The sequence below is a fragment of the Physeter macrocephalus genome, chromosome 16, assembly GCF_002837175.3.
Source record: "Physeter macrocephalus isolate SW-GA chromosome 16, ASM283717v5, whole genome shotgun sequence".
In the NCBI taxonomy this organism is placed as follows: domain Eukaryota; kingdom Metazoa; phylum Chordata; class Mammalia; order Artiodactyla; family Physeteridae; genus Physeter; species Physeter macrocephalus.
The window spans coordinates 19665624-19676021 of NC_041229.1; the positions used below are offsets into that span (position 1 = coordinate 19665624).

Here is a 10398-nt window from a genome sequence, read left to right on the forward strand (position 1 = left end):
GGCCTGCACGTCCGGAGCCTGTGCTCCGCAACGGGAGAGGCCACAACAGTGAGAGGCGCGTACCGCAAAAAAAAAAAAAAATTCCCCCCCTAGGCAGTCCAGCCTCTGAGGACCCAAAATGTGATCAAAGCTCAGATTTCAGTTCCTCCCCTCCTTGGACAACGTACTGACAGACTCCAGTCTGACCACTTCCCTGTAGCCCTTCATGGAGATTGCTCAACATCTCCACTCCCCACCGGACCCAAGGTCAAGAAGAGGGGTGCTCTCCTCTTCACTCCCCACTTCCAAACCTTCACTCTTCCCCTTCCTGCAAAAGCCTCTGCCACGAGGTTGTATGAGCCTCTAACGTTCCTCGTGACCATCGACCACCAACCTCACACTGAACACCGACAGTCCTTCTCACTCCTCCACATCCGCCATCTTGCTGGGAAGCCTGGCTTGTCCAGCACCGAGTCACAGCTCACAGACCTCCTCCACCCAGTGGGCTTGGTTTCATTTCCTTCAGATTCCCCCACACCCAGGAACCTTGTCAGAATTGTCCCGCATCAGAAATCTCAAACTCCAGTAGCCCGGCCCCAACAGTAACTCTCCTGCTCTCCCTCCCACCCAACCTGTTCCAGAGCCTGAGGCTCCTGGCCCGAGTCCTTCATCTTCTGTCCCCCAGCCTAGACCACACAGTTGCCCTGAAAGAATCTACCTCTACCTCCTTCTTCTGAGAAAACCTAATGCATCCCATGACCCACCTCAACCCTCCTCTTCTGTGCACACAATTCTATCATGGCACCAGGGGCTCCAAACTCAACTGTGTGCTGAGCGCTTCAGATCAAGGATCTTCTTCCTTGTGCTTTGTAGGCCATCTCTCCCATTCTCCTCAGGAACTGCTCCAACCTCCACAGCCCTCTTCAAGACCCCCACCCACCCACCCAACCCCAAGCCCTCCATCTCAGCAGACAACAACTCTTTTCCTATCTTAGTGAGAAAACGGAAGCCCTAAGATGAGAGTCTCCCTAACTTTCCAGCCCCCACCTATACACTTACCCATCTGCACTCCTTCTCCTTCTTCCCCAGGGTGAGTGTCCTTCTTCCTACCCCAGGCCAGTCCCTACATCTGTGTTCTCCACCTTTGGAACCTGTTTGCATCAGTTGTCACTCCTTATCTTTCTTTTTTTTTTTAATTTTTATTTATTTATTTATTTATTTATTTACGGCTGTGTTGGGTCTTCTTTTCTGTGCGAGGGCTTTCTCTAGTTGTGGCAAGCGGGGGCCACTCTTCATCGCGGTGTGCGGGCCTCTCACCATCGCGGCGTCTCTTGCTGCAGAGCACAGGCTCCAGACACGCAGGCTCAGTAGTTGTGGCTCACAGGCTTAGTTGCTCCGCGGCATGTGGGATCTTCCCAGATCAGGGCCCGAACCCATGTCCCCTGCATTAGCAGGCAGATTCTCAACCACTGCGCCACCAGGGAAGCCCCTCTTTTTTTTTTATTTAGAGTATACTTGATTAGTTTCTGTAATCAAACCCATGTAGATAAGACCTTACATATTTAATACAGTGTGTTACCCCCGTACAAATGGAAAAAAATGTTTGATGTGTTTAGACCAAATGCTTGTTAATTTCTGTACAATGCCAACCAAACATGGTACAACTGAGATACTTTTCTCAAAGTTGAGAGCACCACTAATGCTTCTAAAAATTCAAATTTTATGTATATAATTTTATGTATATAACATGAGTTATATGAAGTTATATGAAGAGAGAGAGAGACCCATAGCAATATGTTATGCAATATGTTATATTGATAGCACCAACAGCTTTTCAAGGTTCTGCAGTCATACAGAGACATCCATTTTAAAAATTAATTAATTAATTAAAATAAATAAATTAATTTAAAAAAAATTTTTTAACATCTTTATTGGAGTGTAACTGTTTTACAATAGTGTGTTATTTTCTCCTTCACAACAAAGTGAATCAGTTATACATATACATATGTTCCTATATCTCTTGAGGTGATCTCCCTGTGCTATGCGGCAGCTTCCCACTAGCTATCTAATTTACATTTGGTAGTGCATATATGTCCCTGCCACTCTCTCACTTCGTCACAGCTTACCCTTCCCCCTCCCCATGTCCTCAAGTCCATGCTCTAGTAGGTCTGTGTTTTATTCCTGTCCTACCACTAATCTCTTCATGACATTTTTTTTTCTTAGATTCCATATATATGTGTTAGCATACGGTATTTGTTTTTCTCCTTCTGACTTACTTCACTCTGTATGACAGACTCCAGTTCTATCCACCTCATTACAAATAACTCAGTTTCATTTCTTTTTATGGCTGAGTAATATTCCATTGTATATATGTGCCACATCTTCTTTATCCATTCATCTGTTGATGGACAGTTAGGTTGCTTCCATGTCCTTGCTATTGTAAATAGAGCTGCAATGAACATTTTGGTACATGACTCTTTTTGAATTATGGTTTTCTCAGGGTATATGCCCAGTAGTGGGATTGCGGGGTCGTATGGTAGTTCTATTTGTAGTTTTTTAAGGAACCTCCATACTGTTCTCCATAGTGGCTGTATCAATTTATATTCCCACCAGCAGTGCAAGAGGGTTCCCTTTTCTCCACACCCTCTCCAGCATTTATTATTTCTAGAGTTTTTGATGATGGCCAATCTGACCGGTGTGAGATGATATCTCATTGTCGTTTTGATTTGCATTTCTCTAATGATTAATGATGTTGAGGATTCTTTCATGTGTTTGTTGGCAATCTGTATATCTTCTTTGGAGAAAAATTTTTTTAAAAGATAAAAAACAAAACCCCAGAAAACAGCAAAGTTCTGTTACTGTTGTGATACCTGGCACTATCTTTTTTATTGGTTTCTCAATCATCATCTGGAAAGAAAACATTCTAGAATAGCCTCATTAAATCAGCTCTGATAAAGCACAGTCACTACTACATAACACAAAGTAGGTACAAGATAATTCACAGGGGTAGGATACAGTACTGTCCTACATCTTTAATACCGGAGGATATAATTTAAAAGGCATTATTTGAGACTTGATTCTACTTTTCCAGCAGAGGGCCCAAAGGTTGGTTATGACACAGCTCTGGCACAGAAATGCACCTTCTTGGATAGGATTTCCTTTCTTTAGTGGCACAGTTCTAGGTACTCACTGATCTTCATGAACATCAGTTAAAACCCATTTAAAAAAACAAACAAAAAACAACCATTGGATTCATACAAAGATGACCGAGGAGAAGCAAGCAAGACTCAACTAGTATTTGACCAAATCTGTCAGGTCTGAATGGGAAGAGCTCCATAGAAGAAAGGAGATGCCAGGTAGAACTTCAAAGCTTCGGGCCACAACCAAAACACAGCATCATTTCAAACAAAGGCAGTAGCCAAACACTGCCCACTTGGATATGTTCAAGGATGCTGACATCAATATTTCACTCATCCAGGAAGAGGGGGAGATCAGTTGCTGAACTTTGTGTTCAATTCAATCACCATGTTACAAAAATAGCAAGTTGTCATAATAAAAAATAAGACTCCTCTATCAGTTATCTTAAGTTTTCACCACCAAGCCTACAAATGCTACCACCATATCCAAAGAACATAGGCAGCAAAGAAACCACATCTGATGTCTTAGTTGAGACCACCACATTGTTCAGGCTGAGCTACTCCTCTGTGGTGTCATTTCTCTCATATTTCTGGTGTGTCATCTAACCATAAGGATTTTAGTTCTAAATTATATGCACTCAAGGAATGTGTGCACATATTCCTGTATAAATTCTGGTTGAAGATGCATGGCCATAGAGTGCATGTTACATAGTAGGTGCGAGCTGACAAAGCCTCGTTTTCCTGGGGCAGCAGCTGTGTGTCACTGTAAATTGCTCCTACGTCCCTTGTGCACCTCCAAGCTCTGGACAGGATAATGTCACAGACCATTTTACCCTTGGCTGCTGGCATTATCTGACTTCATTCTCCCTCTTTCCCCTGTCCCCTCCCCCAACCCTTGCGATAAACCACATTTTTGAGACTTTGTTTCTTCCATTTTGATTGGCTGAGGTTTAATTGGTCCAGTTCTAACAGGTTTGGTGGCCATGGTGGGTGCAGGGGGTGGCTTTTCTTCAGCTTTTTCCTGACCAGGAGGGTCAGTCAGTGTTTCAGGAGGTTTACTGTCCACTGTCCACTTTCTGGACTTTGCGTCCTATCTGTTTGCTCTGTTGCCGTTCAGCGAAGAACCACTGCATGGACTGAAAAACCTCTGCTCTCTGCCAACACCTCGGACCAAACGTCTTGCGGCTGAGTCCTGTTCTCACAGCTCTCTTCCGGGGCACAAACTGTGTAGGAAGTGGTTGTGTCATTCTCACAGTGGCAGGGGCTGACTGGAACGGCTTCTCATAGACAATGCTGTTTGTTTTGCTGGACTGGCTGTTCAGACTTGTGGAAGTAGCCCGGAAGGGACTAGATGTTGGTATGGTGCTTCTACTGCTGATTGGAGATATGCCTGGTTTTATATCAGTGCCACTTCCTAAGGCTTTCAGTTCCATTTCAGACATTTTTTACTGCAGTTGTGATCATGCTGTGCTGAGTTCCAGCAGGAATTAATCCTCTGAAAGGCTGGCTTATTTGCGCAGGACGACTCATGCTCTGTGCCTGCACTTGTGGGGTGGGATGCTGTAATGGGGGCTAAAGAGTCTGAAGCAGAGCAGTTAAAGGCTGTCCCGTAGACCCAAAATTAGGCAAGAAAAGCTGGAATGCTGGTAAAGGTACTGCAACCGGCTGGAGAGCCCTCGGTGACTGGGCAGTGTTATAAAAATTTGTCTGACCAGACTGTTGTATTTGTCCAGAATAAAGATTTGAAGCCTGGGTAAGATCTGCTCTAGCCTGGAGAAGATGTGTATCAGTCAGTTGGGAACCTCCTAGTCCTGATGCCTGACTCAGCTGATGTTCATACAATACAGGAATAGGCTGCATATTTGAAGTTTGTTGAAAGGCAAGACCCAATTGTGCCTTGGCAGGTTTCCGGAGTTGGACAGCTGGAAAGTTGTGGATGGCAGTACCAGAAAGGACCATAGACAGCAGGGATAGACTGCTTTGAATAAAGGCTGGCTGAGATACATACAGTTGAAGTGAAGAACTAAATATTGCCTGAGCCTGGGAAACAGCAGTTCTAGCACCCAGTAGGGCTGGATGCTGTCCTTGCAGTGGTGCATAAATAGGGATTGGAATCTGCTGGACTGAGTTTGGCTGAGAATGACCTTGTTGGAAGCCTCATTGCTGAGCCAAGGATGGTGGAGCCAACCGTGCATGTTCAGTGTTGAATAATGACTTGGGTCCATATAGAAAGCTGGGATTTGAGCTGCTGCAGACTGAGACGTGTAGACTCGTGGACTCTGTTGCTGCTGGGTGATGAGCGAAGGCATACAGCTTAACTGTGAAAAATGTCTTGCAGAAGGCAGGCTGCTTGTCTGGGGTTTCACGTTCCAAATATTAGGAGGGTGTGATGTGGTTGTATTCACTTCTTATCTTTCAACCTTTCCTTCTCTAGTGTTTTCCTGCCTCTTATCCTATAAATACATCCAAGTATCGCAACATTTTAAAAACAAACAAAAACCTTCTTTCACTTGGGTCTCCCAGCCCCACCTTATCTCCTTTCTTCCTCCTTTATTAAAATCTGTACTGCTCTCCCCACTTCCTTCCCTCCCCCAATTCAATCCACTGCAGTCTCTGATCCCCTAGTCACCACTCCTCGGTCAAAAATCATCAATACCTTCCAAATCCAGTGGAGAGCTTTCTATACTTTTCTTATTGATGCACTTGACTCTACTATTCACTTTCTCTTTCTTAAAACTGTCTACTCCCTCAGGACTATAACACCATCCTTTCTACACAGGTGTGGGTCTCCACTTTGGAATCCTCCTCCACCCACCACGTAATCATTGGGGTTCCCTGTCAATCAGCCCTTACACTACTACTCTTCACATTCCACACGGTGTTCTTGGACAACAGCATTCAGTGTTGAAGTTTTCACTATCACCTATATTCAGGTAACTCACAAGTCTGTATCCCAGCCTGCATTTCCTTCCTGAACATCAGATTTGTGTATACAACTCTGTGCTAGGCATCTCCACTGGGACATTTCACAGGCACCTCAAACTAGACCTGTCTAGAGCTGAACTCATCCTCTCCACTCTTACCCCAAACCTGATCCTCCTGTGTTCCCCGTCTTAGTCAACGGCACCATCATCAACCCTTCCAGTCATCCTTAAACCCACCCTCTCCTCAGCAATCTGCCTCTAAGATCTGCTCTTTTTATTGCCCTGATTTTAAAAATCTACCCCCTCCCCTCTACGCCCTGTACCTGCTGATGATGAATTGGGTGGTAATTCATCATCACTCACCTGGACTATTGAGACAGCCTCCTAACTTGGACTCCTAATTCCAGATCTTTCACTCTCACATCCATTCCCCACATGATCGCTGGAGTGTGTGACCCAAACCAAGATCTGGCCATGTCACTCTCCTGCTTTAAAACCCATTGCCTATAGGATAGAGTTTTAAATTCTTGGCATGACCTACAAGGCCTCCCATTACTTGGCCTCTATTCAGTCTCCAGCATCAGCCCCATCAATCCTTGTACTGAACATTATGTCTCAGTAATTCTCTGCTCACAGCATGCTGTTTCATCCTCCACACTTCTCTCATCCAGGAAAACCTCCCCCCACCTCCCCCACTTGTCTGGGTCATCTCCCGCCATCCTTCAAAACATCTCATCCACTGTTTACTCCAAAAATCATTCTTGCCCTTCATTTGTACTCCTAAAGCATCCTGTGCTTACCTCTATCTTAGCATTTACCCATTACTTTGAAGCTACCTGCTTATGGACCTACCTCCCAACACTAAACGAAATTCAGAATCAGGGATTGGGTGCTGGGTGCTGGTCTTTGCCCACTGCCCCCACCACCCCCGGGCTGCACACAGTGCCTGACACATACTAGGTACTCAAATAACAATGACTGAATTGACTGTCACAGCAGAGCTACGAATCAGAGACAAACAAAAATACTCAGCCTCAGACAGCAAGTCACACACTAGTAGGTGGGAGAGCAGCAACCTGAAACCAACTCTAAGGCCTGTTCTCTTTTAAGCACAACCCGGAAAACATAAGCTAAGTGTGGAAAAGGAGATGAGAATGACGTGTCAGGGTACCAGCCTAGGGGTGATGGTATATGTAGAGCAATCTAGGGAAATGAAGGTGAGCAAGATTCTGGGGGCAGTAGCATACAGTCCTAAAGCCCTGGAGTTGCTGGTTCTAAGCAGAGCCCTGATGTGATAAACTGCCAGCAGCGCCAGGCCTGAGCTGCCCGGGAGATAAATCTAGATGCTAGGCCTGAGGCAGCCAGTGTCCCCACAAACACTCAAGACTGTGCTTCACAGCCATCTTCTGAGTCCTGCGCTTACCCTTCTCTTGGGCACAAGCCTCCAGGAAGTTCCTAGTGTAGATCAAGACAGGGAATATCCAAAGGATATTACAAGATAAATAAATGTGGACCTGTGTGAACAACAGCTGCCATGTCCCTCAGCCTCTCTTGAGGGAGGTCCCCATCCTTCTCCCACCCACCCTCCAGCAGCCTTCCCCTACGACCTGAAACAGAAGGCGGCCAACAAAAGGAGTCAAGTGGCAGAGGCTGAAATAAGCCAAGGAAAGCTCAAGTCCAGGACCCCACAGAATGAAGGGAACATTCTGAGACAGCAGACAAGGGGGACCGTTAGATGTAGCTGAAGGGCCCACACCCGCATGCATCGAAACACAGCCCTCCCTGCACTGGAGGAGGATTGTTCTGGACAAAGAAGGCACAAGGGCATGGGGTTGGAATAATACCAGTGAAAGAAAACTAAACATATCTATGTTTACAAAACACAGGAAGCCAGTAAGGGTGTGGACAACAACGGATAAAGATGGGGTGCCCTTCTCTGGTAAAATCCATGTCAAACAAAGGCGAAGAGCCAGAATGACCTCATTAGCAGAGAAGCTGGCAGATATCCAGGGCATGAACACCCCACCCTTTGTCCTCACCTGAGTGTCTGGGGGCAAGCCAGCCTATCACCTGCCCTAGAGAGTTCTAGAGAGCTCGTGTCCTGCCTGGGGAAGAAGTCTGGAGCAGCCTCGGCTCTAAATCATATGTTTTGTTCACAGATGGAGACATTCACACACCTCTCCCCACACACTTCTGCTCTGCAGACTGCAGTGAATGTTTTCAGTTTACAAACTTTCACAGGAAAAGAGAACGCGCTATCTATCCTCTTTCCCACTTCCCCCAGCCAGTCAAGCCCAGCGCCACCCCCGTTCAGCTGCAGTGAACAGCTCGTTACCAGCTGGACAGGTTGCGTCCTAGAGCCCAAGTGAAGCACCCACAGCCCTGAGTCGCCTGTCATTGCTCAAGGAGGAATCCTCCTCTGGAGGAAGTGTGGGCAGCTCCCAGGCCCCACCTCAGTGGACTCTCTCCAATAATAATCACAACAAGGAAAGCAAGACTTTATTGAGTGCCTCTCTGTGCCAGGCATTGTGTTCCACATGTATCAATATTATCTCATTAAAATCTCCCAACAACCTTATGATATGGGTGCTGCCATTATCCTCATTTTATGGAGGAGGAATTATTAGAGCAGTTCAACATATTGGTCTGAGGTCACATGGAGAGCAAAAGGTGAATCAGGAATGCAACAAAGATCTTTCTTCCCAACTTCAGAAATCCTGCTCTTAACCACTCACAAAGAAGGGACCATCTTCCTTGCCACTGTGTATATCTCCTTTTCATTGTATGGACTGTGATTTTGATAGCTTTTGACAGCTGCTCAAGTTTTCAGAACTTTCTTGGTTTCCCATTGGAGCGTACGCTTCCTGAGGTCAAAAACCATTTTTAATGGACCTTTGGACGTGATACCAAGAACATAAATGCTGACTGATCAACTGAAGGGTTCAAAACACCACGATGTTTAATAAATGGTATTTATTGGTTGTTATTAAAAGTCACGAATATTTCACATACCAGGTAATTCCTTTCCTCTAGAGCAGGTTTTCCCAACCTCAGCACTGCTGACACTTGGGTCTGGATAACTGTTGGTCGTGAGGGTTGTCCTGTGCATTGTAGAATGTTTGCAGCACCCCTGGCCTCTACTACTCACCAGTAGCACCCCCTCCACCAGTTGTGGCAACAAAAAATGCCTCCAGACATTGCCAAATACCCCGTGGGTGGCAAAAGCACCCCCAGGTGGGAACTACTGCCCTAGAATAAACAAAGATAAAAGCACTTATTCTCTCAGCATAAAACACAAGAAAGCTTATTTCCACCTACAATAAAACAGCACTCTTATTACTCATAGTTAATAAATATGAGAGATCCTGAGAAGTACTTATTAAATAAAAGCCCCAGAGCACCAATTTCAGAAGATCAAGATAATGTTCTTGTTATGCCTGAACCAAATCACTTTCTGCTGGTAGAATCTTGTGTAGTGGGATGTCAAGCTGGTGGGAACCCACGGCCAAAAAGGAAAGGCCCGATTTCAAATCCCAGCTTGTAGCCCCAAATCATTTTTTTTGTAACAAGATGGAGTAGACATAAATGTTTTTAAATCTCAGCTCCTTTACTTACTAGCTTCTGGTCAATTCACTTAATATCACTGGGTCTCAATTCCTGTAAGATGGGAGTGATGGTTCCTAGCTCGTGGGATTCTTGTGAAGATTAAATAAAACAGATGCAAAGCAAGGTCTGCCTCAAGAGGGCTTAAAAATAGTCACTCCTTTCCCTGTCCTCACTTGTCACCAGGCCCTTCAGAGCATGATACATGCCGATTTATTTTTGCTTTCTCCATGCCATCCAACAGAGCTGTTCTCAACTCTGGCTGCACCTGAGCATACCTGCAGAGTTTTCAAAATGCTTTGCTGCACCTGAGAATACCTGCAGGGTTTTCAAAATGCTGATGTCTGGGCCCCACTGCATACCAACTAGATCAGAATATTTGGCTTGAGAGTAAATATTGTAAGCATTCAAAATTTTATTCATGATAAAAGGAATATATTATCTTTCACATAATTTTCTTTATGCCAAATAATAAAACAGTAATAATGTTTGTATCAGTTCTTAAAATATGGCAATATTATATTATCATTAATAATCAATACATTATAAATAATTTAAATAAATCAGTATATCTCCAAATGGCATCTATTGTATTCTTAGGATCCACATGTTCCATTAGAATTTTTAGATTTTATGTTTCAATTTCAATCATCATTTTAAAATAGCCCTTATAGTTGGGGGGGAGAGATAAATTAGGAGCTTGGGATTAACACACACATACTACTACATATAAAATAGATAACTAACAAGGACTA

The 10398-nt window shown here is 44.7% G+C and overlaps 1 pseudogene; it reads right to left on the reverse strand.

The window, feature by feature from the left end:
* The window catches only part of LOC102977164 (protein PRRC2C-like), a 24338-nt pseudogene extending 17579 nt beyond the window's left edge, over positions 1–6759 (reverse strand).
* Between the last annotated feature and the right edge of the window lie 3639 nt (positions 6760–10398).